At 37.6% G+C, this 12,711-nt stretch overlaps 1 protein-coding gene across 1 annotated transcript in view; it reads right to left on the reverse strand.

Annotated features, from left to right (window-relative positions):
• Nucleotides 1–12,711, reverse strand: part of LOC136867115 (chondroadherin) — a 1,785,188-nt gene that overhangs the window by 1,456,373 nt on the left and 316,104 nt on the right. The window lies entirely within an intron of this gene.

Genomic DNA, 12,711 nt, shown 5'->3' on the forward strand with positions numbered 1-12,711 from the left:
CAGTTTCATAATATATTGTGCATACTATGGTTTATTAATAACGTGTGTGAACTATTTAAAACTATTTTTAAATATAGGTAGATGCAGTTATTCTCTTTTAAAATCTGTTTGTGGATTAACATTCCACTAACACATGTACAATTTTGGTGATAGTGATAGTAGGATGGGAAGAATCGCCAATGGCTATTGTTTAAGTACAGTCTTAGCAATTTCCTGATGTGTAACGCTGCCAAGGGTGGGATTCGAACCTAACATCTCCCGAATGTAAGGGTACAACTACACGAACCATGCCGAGCAGCTAACTTACTCGACATGTACATATAATGCTTACACATGGTGAATATTGTTACAGATTTAGTTTCCCAATGTACGTCTTTGTCTACGGTTGCCCTCATGGAGGAGAAAATCAAAATTTCTCGCGAACGAGCTTCATGCGAATGGTATAAATTTATCATGGATTTCTCTGAGCTGAATACTAAGGCCAAATACAATGTCCGAAGAGACGGAGCCCATGTGTTTGAATACAGCGTATTGATTCAAAGCTACTATTCTATACAATGGCCAAATGTTCGTGCAAAGCAAGAGAGAGACTAACTCCTGGAATCCTGGACCTAGTTTGACTTAATACAACTATATATTCGCGTAACTGAGGACCGTGCAGTTCTGTCGAGCTGTTTCCCCGTGATGGTATGACAAAATTGCCATTCCCGCTGTGATCTCCCAATCTCGTTTGTATACGACGATAGAGGTTGAAGACCGAGATGTATACGCACCACTCTAGTTTTCCCGTTGTTGATGGATTAGCAGCAGTAATGTCACCTAACGGAGAGTAGCGGTAACAAAAGAGACACAGTCAGTGTGATGATATTTTTGTAGGCTTAAGGAGCTTAAAGCATTCCAGTTATCACATTTTGCTTCCTTCGAGCTCGGGAAAATGATGGCTTTCAATCTCCTCCCTATTTTATGATTCATATTACCCTAATTCTTCGGCTGATCATTCTTTCACTTTTCTTCTCATGCAGGTAGTCATCTTCATTATCTTCATGATGAATGATTATTAATGACCACGCGATTTTGCAGCAAACAAAAACAATCACGACCACCAGTACCTTAATTGGCATTTAGTTCGTTACCGTGACGATGGAATAATCTTACCTCGTCAGCGGTGCTCACCGCTGATGGATGAACTCAGTAATATAAAACGAAATTCATAAATATCTCCCTTGTTAGAGCTCATGCAGTAAAATGCATATGATATAAATTATTGAAAATTGTCTGCAGTTACTGTTATCTACACTTACGGGATAAAATTTATATTTCCATTTGTGGGCTATTTAAAAGTTTGTGAAAATTATCATAATCGCGAATATATTATTCCACACCCAGATAAAAATGCATTAAACATAAAAATTAAGAAATTATATTTTTCACAGATTTTAAAATAAATCGTCCCTCCATACTGCTAACATTAGCAGAGATATACAAAATGTCCTCTTTTTGTTCCATATTATTGTTTTTTCACTGTATACAAATAAAATAACATGTAGTCAAGTGCACACCCCGGCTAACCTACAATTTAAATATCATGGTTCAAGAAATTCTGTTGAGCTGTTTTCCCTTGATAGTATACAAACAAACAAAGACGCAAACGAAAAGCAAATAAACAAACAAAAACGCGCACAAATTTAACTAATCCTATTTTCGTCTTTTGTTTACTTGGTATGAGATAAATAGCCAACTGAATCGTTATTTTGATGTAAAATGCAGTTCAAAGTACAGTGCTTAAAGAAAGAATGTGAATTATCACAGTCAAATAATGAAGTAATGAGAGCATGTGCATTTTAATTTGATTGCTAAAGCGTTTGTAAATTGTTGTCACTTACGTGACATATTAAAATACCCACTCGAAATATGATTTACTGAAAGTTCAGTAATTATTACAATTATTTGCCGATGACCATGTATATTTACAGGTAGAGAATGACAGTAAACAATACTTATTAAGCTATTGTCAAGTTTAATTGCTAAAAAATATTTATACTTACGCATTTGTATCAGGGCAATTATGTGTGTCATTATTTACAACCTAGTAGATCCCGTCGTAACTGACTTTAAATATGACTACAGATTACAAACATTCAACTTTATAAAGTACAATTTCACAGAGAAATCGTTTCTGGATAAGAAAATATTTTCCCACTTTGAAGATAAGTGTTCTAATCAATTTCAGTCTGGAATCCCTTTTTCTCATATCGAGGCGTGAGGATATTGGAAACTGAATTAAGTTTAGAAATTCGTTACGTAACGATTAAGCCGACACTTCTTTTGTGATTTTGTATTTAATTTCCGCTCCCTTGCGAATCTTTTTTTTTTTTTTTTTTTTGGATTCTGTATACCTGCATTTGCTAATGTTCTTCATTTAGGTCCCTCAACCAGAAAGACGAAAAACTACCAATTAATAATTAATAATATTCCAATGCTTGTGCCTCTAAAGTAATTAAAATACTTAATTTTCCCATTTAGAGAATAACGTACGTTAATTGAAGTACAGTAAGTACTATTGTGAGGATATTTTACGTTTAATTTAGGTTGCTGTTATTTTAATTTAGTAGTTTATATGTATACCTGTTTACGTAGTATTTTTTTAAAACAATTTCAAAGAAGCTGAAGATTTATCGAACACCAGCCTTGATAAATAATTATTCCAATCCCTAATTCCTGTTCCCACACACGAAAATTTGTCCCAATTTTTCCTCTTGAATTCAAATTTTATATTCATACTATGTCCGTCCCCACTTTTTGAAACTCAACTCAAGCTTCTTTGTCTAAAAATGTCATTCACGACATCGCTCCACTGACAGCTCTGGACATATCACTCAGTCGAGCAGCTTGTCTCCTTAATCCCACTACATACATCAAATTAATTTAGACCTACAATTCACGTCCTACCTGCCAGTTTGTGTAACGTTGGCTAGTTACCATTTCACTCCACCTAGGTCACAGTTTCTCTTATTGTAAGGAGAATTTGGTGAAATTATTACACATGTCACCAGCACTAAGATGGTACTATTCAAATTGCTATAAATTAAGGTGATATGATATTCGAGTGTGGAACTTAAGGTATTCTAGGATAGTGGAATTCGTGGATTGATGTAAACCCGAAAAAAGGTACTTCGTACTAGGTGACCAACTTAGACGCAAAGTGTCCGTATGAAGAGTTACATTATGAGAATCCGTATGGTCTTGTAGCTGAACACGTTTGGCCGTCTTCAACTGGACCGTCTTCCCTCCTTCATCCATGACTACAAGGATGTACTTTTACAGCAAGAAAACGTTTCACCTCATGCTGTGGAAGTGACTGAACCTACTAATCAAATTGTCATTTATGTGCTTTGGTTTTCTCAACCTCCATATTCTCACATGTTCACTAAAAGGGACAACACATCTCCCGTCTTCGAGCACCTGTTATGAATATTGCTCTTTGTCTATAATACTCCCTCTCTCTCCATGACACTAAGTAAGACAAAATACAAAGGAATGTAAAAGACGATGGCTGTTCAAATAACGATGTGTGTGTTGCATCACAAAACCAGACCTTTAAAAAGTAAACTCAATAATATATTACATTCAAATTGAAGTTTAGTTTTATCTCCAGCAATATAGTGAGAACTCCAGATTGTATCGATAAATTCTCGAAAAGAAAGTTGCAAAGGGTTTATCTAGAAATAATCTGGATCTCGAGTTATAGTTATTTTGACTACTTACAGTAGATAGTACCTACAAAATTAAACAACAATGATCAAAACATCAAAATGAAACAGCTTAGTCCCATTAAGTGCGTGCTCTATAGTCAAATGTATGCTATCAAAAGGTTTAATTGCTCTGTTCTGACAAATTTACCTAAAATTAAGTGAACATCGATGCGACAAAATCGAAGAGATAAAATTGTGGTGATAGCTGTTGATTGGTTTCTGATATTCTTATACCAGACTGGTCATTGGAGCTAAGATATCAACACAATATCCTCGCTACTTCAACTTTCGTCATTTTTCCTTCTAAGTATCAATACTCTTTCAATTATACAAGTGTATTTAATCATCATTGGAAGAGGGTTTTGTCTTGAAAGCGATTGCAATTACTCTCCAAATGAATTGCTACGCCTAACGTTGGAGATTTCCTGTCAGGGTTATCTTCCTTAGCGTTTAGCGGTCCTAAGAAGAATAGCTCCAATTAGGACCCTAAGAGCATACTATGAAAGGAATGCTGTTCGCAAGAGGCCCAGAGGGAGGCCTCGTGATAGTTGGGTAAAGCAAATTTTTAAAGATCATGCCAAACGTGATGTAAATTGGCAGAAACATGTAGAACATCAGCTGTGGATGGACAGGAAGTACTGGAAGAGGGTCGCAAACACCCGCATCCGGCTTGATGGAGCGTAATATTGATGATGATGATGATGATGATGATGATGATGATGATGATGATGATGATGATGATGATGATGATGATGATGATGATGATGATGATGGTGATGATGATGATGATGATGATGATGACGATGATGACGGAAGAATGTTTAGTTAGCAGTACACGAACTGTAGCATGAGGTGTGATGTATCTGACTGGATAGTCCGTAGAAGGCAACCAGAATATTTCTTGTGTCCATATCCCGTCCAACGCGCGCGATGTGTTTCACTATATCATTATTCACCAAAAATGAACCTCTTTCCCTATGATTAATTGCTAAAACCTTAAATCGGACTTTTGTTGGGGAGAGTTAGTGGGTAATGAGGCCAGTTTACTGGTTTCGTTCGTTAAATCTCCACAAACACACACGTAGTGCTCTAACTTAATCCGTCAGCCCTCTTTCTCAATCAGCAACTGGGTCGAAATCATCGAGCTCAGTGAACCACCAGAACACAAGGATTATCGCGAGATCAATCATATCAAGGAAAAGTGTCGCTCCAAACAGAGATGGGCAGATGATTGGTATAAAATAGAGCGTCACCACATGTAAGGCGTTTAGCGCACAACTTGCTTCCTAAATCGTTCATAAAGATCCCTAGTCATGTCACTAGAAATGAAGTGTATTTAAAGTATATGGCGTAAATAGCGCATGTTTTAAATACCAGAGGTCTCCTAGTTATGGACACGATCTCTGTTCTACAAGCAGCGGTGAACCTAAATTCCTAACTTCAAATTTTTAACCCTCACTTTAGTTTATCAAACCTTACTCACGATAATGGATTATATCTTTCAGTTTTACATTGAATCGTGAGTTGGTGATTTTTCGAAAATGCTTTTGCAATGTACAAAACTATGGCTTCTCACCGTAGCACATATTAGACCTGGATCATCCTTATTCGAATTTACGTTTTGTAACCTAGCTCAAATTTTATTTATACCTTACGCTAATTATTTATTTTCCTTTTTAAATGTGCTTTACCGACACAGACAGGTCTTATGGCGACGATGGAATTGAAAAGTGCTAGGAGTGCGAAGGAAGCGACCGTGCCCTTGATTAAGGTACAAACCCAGAATGTTCTTGGTGTTAAAATAGGAAACGACGAAAAAGCATCTTCAGGGCTTTCGACTTTGGTGTTCGGACCCACTCTCTCCGAAATGCAAGCTAACAACTACGTGACACAAAGTGCACAGTCACTCCTCAGTGTGCGAATTCTTAATACATCAGTCCTAGAATATTTTAGTTTACTACTTAAACAATGTCTCTTTAAAGGAATTACGAGATGCTGACAATAGGAAATCAATGTCAATATTCTTAATGTAGTTGTACAATATGAAAACGCCAGTAAAACCAACAAAATATTGATTGATTTCTAGTACTTTGGTGTTCTATAGTTACACAGAAATAAGAACGTACCTAACTTGACAATGGCCGAATAAACATTAATGTTGTTATGATATGATATTATGAAGCAACTACAGAATTTCTTAGTTTGAACTACGCAATCATGTATGCCAAATTTAATGACTGCTTATTAACACTCTGCCTTCTAATATATTTTGCTATATCATGGGACAGTGAGAACTAATAAGCCAAACAGAATTAATTTTCTTGGAGTTGTTTGGTGATTTCAAGTCGAATATCATTTTGTCAGAAAAGCAACCGGTCCTGAATCTTATATTTCCAACATTTGAACCTCCAAGATACCTAAATTTCGTACTCATGAATGCCAAGAATTTCAACATTTCGTCGTTGCCGGGACAAAATCTCCTATGTGATAATATTTTTGGAGATATACTGAGCCGCAGCACATACATTATGAAGAGCGAGAATGCTTACCGGCCAAAGTTCTAAGCTAAAATATTTCACATAGGATGTTTTGTCGCAACAGCGACGATTTCTTATTCTGAAATTTTAATCAGCTGTTTATCCCAAAATAATGCGTCTAGAGTATCCCGTTATTTAGTTTCTCTGGGTGTTCATGGTTTTTACCGTCGATTTATCAAAACATGTTTATTCATGGATGCTTCATCCATCACTGATGCATTGTTCAGTTATCAGATATGTTCTACTGTTTCCTGCGCCATTCGCTCTTTTGTTCCTGGTCTATGTTAACTATTACAGATGAAAGTAGTAAATAATAGTATCTAGAGTATAACATTGTACACTCTAACACGTACTAAGTACAACAAAATACGTGACTGATAGATTATTACCAACAAATATATCGTCAATGGGAAATATCCCGGTGGCAATGGTCACTTACAGTATTGTAATAATAACACAAAGTTAACAACAACAAACAACAACAACAACAACAACAACAACAAGAGAGCAACGAGAAATTCCATGCAAATAAAATAATACAAGAAATGCTACTAGTTTAACATTCTAAATTCAGTATGATCATACACAAATTCACACACAACTTAATTATTTCCAGTACTTAACACTACAGTTTACAATACTATATGTTGAGCTTACTCCTAGCTTAAGGAAATACTACTAGCTTAGCATCCTAAATCCAGCAGAAAATCACAAATTCAGTGTCCGTCGCTTACAGCTTTCACTTCTCACTTTACACTAGCACTAATGATCTTAGATGATTTTATACCGGAAGGGAATCTATCAAAGACTGCTGCAGGTAATTTATTCCAATCTTTTATAGTCGTGTTTACGAAGTAAAACTTGAGCACATCAGTATGCTGGTTTATGGCCGTAATTATATACTTGTGATCACTTCTCGATAAGTACGAAGGAGGTTCGAACCTAGTCCTAATACTACTCCCGGTAGCCCTTCCGTATAGATTTTATAAAGACCACACAGGCGTGCTCTAGATCTTCTAGATTCAAGACTTTCCCATTTAATAATACTTCTCATATTCCCTTCTACGAAACGCATCGCTCTTCTTTGAACTTTTCCTAGGAAATTTATAAAACCTACCCTGTACGGATCCCAGCACGCAGACCCTTATTCTAGAATCAGTCTTACCGAACATTCATAAGCTCTACTTTTGGCACCACAATTGGCTTTCTTGATATTCCGCATAATAAACTGTAACGATCTCCAGGATTCCTTAACTACATTTTCTATTTGCTCTGACCAGTTTTAAGTCTTTTCTAATAGTAACACCTAAGTACTTACAACTATCAACTTCAACAACACTTTCCCCACCAATTTCGTAATCCCTCTTTCCTGTCATTTTTCTTTTACTGAAATACAATTTCTTGCTTTTTCCGCTGTGGATCTCCATTCGAATTTCACGCGCCCATTCTTCAATCGTATCTAAATGTTGCTGAAGCAATAGTTCTTCCTCCTCTATCTTTACCTCCTGGTATAAGACGAAATGATCAGCAAAGGGGCGCACTTCCGATTCTATCGAATAAGGCATATCATTCATGAAAAGTATGAAAAGAACTGACCCAATAACGCTACCTTGAGCTACACCAGACGTAACGTTTACTGGAGAAGATAGCCTTTCTCCCACGTGCACCCTCTGAGATCTTCCACTGAAGAGTTGTTGTATCCATTTCATCACTCTGATTTCAATGTCCGCACGCGCTAATTTGTTAAGAATAATGTAATGTGGTACAATATCGAATGCCTTAGCAAAATCAATTACTACTACATCAATCCAACGTATCTTAACAAACGGAACAGAGCTGGCTTTCGCAGGAGAAGCCTTCCCTAAAATCATGCTGCCCCTTAAATATAATTCCATAAGAGTCCGACCTTTTTTCCTTTGCTTTACTTCCCACCGACACAGATATGTCTTATGGCGACGATAGGATGGGAAAGGCCTAGAAATAGGAAGGAAGTGGCCGTGGCCTTAATTAAGATACAGCACCAGCATTTGATCCGTGTGAAAATGGGAAACCACGGAAAACCATCTTCAGGGCTGCCGACAGTGGGGTTCGAACCCACTATCTCCCGATTACTGGGTACTGGCCGCAATTAAGTGACTGCAGCTATCGAGCTCGGTAGAGTCCCATTTTAACCTCAAATAATCTACTATTAATTGCTCCGTTTGTTTGCATACGATTGACGTCAAACTTATAAGTCTGTGGTTATTCAAGTCACTCTTGTCACCCCATTTGTGAACAGAAACTACAATGGCCGATTTCCAATCGTCTAGAACCTTCGTATTTTTCAGTGATATATTAAAGATTCTTCTTAAGTACGATTGGATCGCTTCATCCTCGAGTTTAAGTGCCTCTCCGGAAATACAATCTCGATCACAAGATTTACTCTCTTTTTTTTTTAGTTTGGATAGAGATTGATGGAAAGTTAATGCTTTTAAAGATAAAAACGAAGCAATCTTTGCGATTTCATGTGATTGTTGACATTGAGACTGGAGTCCTAGCCTTTGAGAAAACTCAAATTACCGGGCTGAGTGTCTCAAACGGTTGAGGCGTTAGCCTTCTGACCCCAACATGGCAGGTTCGATCCTGGCTCAGTCCGTTGGTATTTGAAGGTGCTCAAATCCGTCAGCCTCGTGTCGGTAGATTTACTGGCACGTAAAAGAACTCCTGCGAGACTAAATTCCGGCACCTCGGCGTCTCCGAAAAAAGTAAAAGTTGTTAGTGGGACGTAAAGCCAATAACATTGTTAGAAAACTTAAATTACCAGACACTACGGAACGTTTGTGCTATAGGCAGCATGCACAACTTTTGTGTCATGCAGACTGCATACTAAACTTTTTTTTTTTTTTTACAAGTTGTTTTAACTCGCACCGACACAGATAGATAGGTTTTATGGCGACGATTGGATAGGCAAGGGCTAGGAGTGGGAAGGAAGCGGCCTTGGCCTTGGTTAAGGTACTGCCCTAGCATTTGCCTGGTGTGAAAATGGGAAACCACGGAAAACCATCTTCTGGGCTGCGGACAGTGGAGTTCGAAACTACTATCTCCCGAATGCAAGCTCACACCTTCGCGTCCCTAACCGCACGGCCAACTCTCTCGGTAAACTGGTCAAATAATGTTCGCGTCGGTTGGAGAACATTTTCAGCTTCAGATATAAAATAGAACAAAATATTACAGTGTATTACAGTACTCGCTCCGTACAACATGTACGGAATTTACTTTAAATGCTAAAACGTCAATTTGCTCCTAGTATCACTCATTTTTTGAGAAAGTATTCGTGCATCTTCTTATATCCTACACAAGTCGCAAAATATCAGGGGTAACTGCTGGAAGTTCGAATATTCGGCCGGTCGTTCCCTGACTGCCCGAGCATACGCATACGAACCAAATGGACGTAACTTTCATTTCGTTTAAAAATCTCACGTAAGCTTGTAAGATTGCGTAGTTTTTCTGACAGCTGGTGAAATTGTGTTTTTCAACCACAAACCTGGATATTTATCAATAAATTGTTTTTCAGTTAATATTATTTCTAACACGTTTGCCTCTAAAGTCATTGAAATGTTTCATTTTCCTGTTTAGAGAATAATGCACATTCTACGTGGAGTACAGTAATATTGTGGGCGTATTTTAACTTTAATTTAGGAAGATATTGTTTTAAATTTAGTAGGTTTCTATTTAAACCTATATTCAATCTTGTGTAGATGCCACGTAAAGCAGCTGCTCAGCCTCAATAACTTGTAAATTAACAAAGAATTAAAGACCGAACGAGTGTCTGAGCGACTTGGGACACGTAGCAGTTAGCTTGCATTCGGGAGATAATGGGATCGAAAACCACTGCCCGGAGCCCTGAAGTTGGTTTTCCGTGGTTTCCCACTTTCAAGGCCACAGTCGATTCCTTCCCACTCCAGCACTTTCCTGTGGAATCATTGCCATAAGACCTATTTGTGTCGGTGCGACGTAAAGCATATTGTAAAAAACAAATCATTAGAAATCCAATTCAATTCTCTCTCTCCCTCTCTGTAGGTCGCTGAGTATATGTGTGGGTGTTCATGCATGCGTGTGCGTTTGAAAAGTACGAGTAGAACGTAATGAAAACTGTCCAGTATTGTGTGTTTAAGGTGAATGTTCTTGGCAGGGTACGCATATGGAGTAGCAGCCGTACAGTAAAATTGTAGGCAGACTCTTCGAGGTAATTGAGTTTGGCGCACTTTGCATATCATTAGGGACTTGTCATAGCGAAGACCAACTCGTGGCGGTATAAGGCTGACTTGAGCTTTGTACTTTTCAGACACACTAGTCGTTCAATATGAACGACAATGGTTCTACACGATATTAGCAAAGAATTATTTCTAAACTATCTTATTCCTAATTAGTACAGCAAGGAAACTGGTGGTGAAGAAATGTACAGTAACTCAAAAAAGAATGGTATTGTGCAGGTTCCTCGCAGGTTTACCTTTTCAGAAACAGTTCAACCTATAAGTACAATATATCTTAACGGTAACTGAAAGGTGTGTATCCATATGGGAAGTAAATAAATATGATGATAAAATTAAGTTGGATAAGATATTAAACTGAGGAGCATACAACAGCATGCGCTCATTCCCTTTCGATCGACCGTATATACTGTACAAACATGCACTAACAATTATAATAAACTATTCGATATGGAAATTATTACACCAATAAGAAGTCATCCAACTTTATATTTGTCTGTATAATATGAAAAGGCTCATTTTACTTTACTAAAAACCTGTCCAAGTCATTTAAAATCCATTGAAAACACCCGTTCAAGTTCTGTGTCAATGTATTATATACATACAATTTCTATACATGACGCTTTATTCGAGCTTAATAAGACAACAATTTGCTTTACGTGCACCGACATAGAATGGCGACAATGGGATATGAAAGGCCTAGAAATGGGAAGGAAGTAGCCGTGTCCTTAATTAAGGCACACCCCCTCATTTGCCTTGTGGGTAAACGGGAAACCAAGCAAAAACCATCTTCAGGGCTGCCGCCAGTGTGCTTAGAACCCACTAGTCTCCCGGATGCAAGATCACAGCAACGTACCCCTTACCACACGCCCAACTCGCCCGGTAGCATCATAAGAAAATGGCAAAAATATATGTTTTACAATTGTGTTACCGTAAATGGTGGGCTAATCAGCATTACGAAATTCAAAAGAAGACGTAGAGCTAATAGAGTGTTAAAGTAGTTCCTTGTTTCTAAAGGTCAGATTATGAATTAATGTTTTAAACCAAATTTTCTTTTGAACATTTTATGTCATAATGGCCTTCTTCATAAGGCCATGCACTCTAAGAATGAGACGGAGAACGAATTATATAGAAGAGCGTGGTAATAATAACAATAATAATAATCGTATGGCCTCGGCTAACCTGTGCAGACATTTCAATGTGACGCCATCTGGCTGTTAGCTCATCAGTTTTGACGTTCCGTTTTACTCTAGGCCTACTAGATAGCAGACTGTCAGAAAAATGGGTTATCTATGGGATTACCAGAATAAGGCATCCTAGCTAAAATCTATCTGGATCATTTAGAACACACCAAAATTAATAATAAAACATCTTTAATAATATTACTTTTTTGGACAAGTTATGTGGATGACACTCTTGTGATCATGAACGAAAGAACAACTGACGCCATCACCACTATATCCAACCTTAATCACATTCACCTACTTATCAAGTTTATACTAGCATCAGAGAACGATAAAGAAACCCAATTTTTAGATCTAACGATCATCAGACAATCTGGTTCATTGAGTTACAAGATTTTTAGAAAACCAGCGCAAACCGCCAACACAATCCATCAAGATTTCATGAACCACATGCCCATAAATGTGCAGCATACCGTAGTATGGTACACCGCTCTTTTAGCATCCCGCTATCTAAAAAAGAACTTAAGAATGAATTAAACACCATTCGCAGTATAGCTAAATTTTATGGCTACAACAGCTCTTTTATAGAGAAAATCATCAATAAACATAAACACCAGCCTTCAACCACATTAACAAGAGAAAAACTCACAACAATTTTTATCAACTTTTACGTTTAGTAATAAACGAGTCTACCAAATCACAAGCATATTTGCAAAGCATGATGTCAAAATAGCCTTCAAAACTTGTAACATAAACACAGATATTTTACACAATACCAATTCTATTAATCATAGCAATAAGTTGACCTATTCAGGTGTTCATAGGCTCAATTGTAATAATTGTAATGGATCTTATGTGTCCGACTCGTTGGCTGAACGGTCAGCGTACTGGCCTTCGGTTCAGAGGGTCCCGGGTTCGATTCCCGGCCGGGTCGGGGATTTTAACCTTAATTGGTTAATTCCAATGGCCCGTGGGCTGGGTGTGTGTG

This window comes from Anabrus simplex, chromosome 3, assembly GCF_040414725.1.
Source record: "Anabrus simplex isolate iqAnaSimp1 chromosome 3, ASM4041472v1, whole genome shotgun sequence".
Lineage (NCBI taxonomy): Eukaryota > Metazoa > Arthropoda > Insecta > Orthoptera > Tettigoniidae > Anabrus > Anabrus simplex.